Here is a 510-nt window from a genome sequence, read left to right on the forward strand (position 1 = left end):
CACGTGTGCATATGTGTCTGTGTGAGGCATTCTTTCACACGAGCCCTGCATAGGAATATTCCCTCCTTCCTCGGGAGCTTCAGGCCATAGCGGGAGGGCCATTGGCTCTGTGGAGAGGGCGTCGCTGGCACGGTCGAGATTGCGTCGCTGGCGCTGCAGATGGGCATTCATGACACTTTGGAGGGAAGACGTTGCTGGCACTCGAAAGGGGGCGTAGTTTGCACTGCCTCTGCGGGGAGGGCATTGAAGATATTATAGAGAGAATGCACTGTCGAGAGGTTGTTACTGGCACTGACGAGCAGTGTGAAGGTGGCGTTGCTGGCACTGTCGAACAGTGTCGGGAGGGCGTTGCTAGCAGTGTCGAGCAGTGTCGAAAGGTGGGCGAAGACACTGGCTCGAGCCACGAAGTAACACGTCAGCCGGTCGTGCGGTCTGGAAGCTGGTGTCATTTCGTCCCGGCGTGCCTCGGCTCCTCCTCGTAAGTGCAATGGCGTTCACTTATCCTGCTTT

The sequence above is a fragment of the Penaeus monodon genome, chromosome 33 (genome assembly GCF_015228065.2).
Source record: "Penaeus monodon isolate SGIC_2016 chromosome 33, NSTDA_Pmon_1, whole genome shotgun sequence".
NCBI classification, from domain to species: Eukaryota; Metazoa; Arthropoda; class Malacostraca; order Decapoda; family Penaeidae; genus Penaeus; species Penaeus monodon.